The following is a 254-nucleotide window of genomic DNA, read 5'->3' on the forward strand; positions in this document are numbered from 1 at the left end:
AGGGGAACGAGGGACCGCTTCCGGCTGTGGGCCCGGCATGGCTCGACCCTCAGAGCCAATCCTTGTCCCGAAGTTACGGATCTAACTTGCCGACTTCCCTTACCTACATTGATCTATCGACCAGAGGCTGAACACCTTGGAGACCTGCTGCGGAGTAAGGTACGGACTGCCCCCCGCAACGCGGGCGCGCTGGGTAGGCATCTCGACTCCCGAGGGCTAAGGCTGAAAGGAAGGAAGGAAGAAGAGCACTAGCT

General features: G+C 59.8%; 1 non-coding gene across 1 annotated transcript in view; it reads right to left on the reverse strand.

The window, feature by feature from the left end:
- Positions 1-254, reverse strand: part of LOC119594452 — a 5,692-nt gene that overhangs the window by 1,959 nt on the left and 3,479 nt on the right. The window contains exon 1 of the ribosomal RNA XR_005230622.1: positions 1-254. This exon is cut by the window's left edge and continues 1,959 nt beyond it; it is cut by the window's right edge and continues 3,479 nt beyond it. This is a non-coding gene — a ribosomal RNA (large subunit ribosomal RNA).

Source organism: Penaeus monodon, chromosome 33, assembly GCF_015228065.2.
Source record: "Penaeus monodon isolate SGIC_2016 chromosome 33, NSTDA_Pmon_1, whole genome shotgun sequence".
Taxonomy (NCBI): Eukaryota; Metazoa; Arthropoda; class Malacostraca; order Decapoda; family Penaeidae; genus Penaeus; species Penaeus monodon.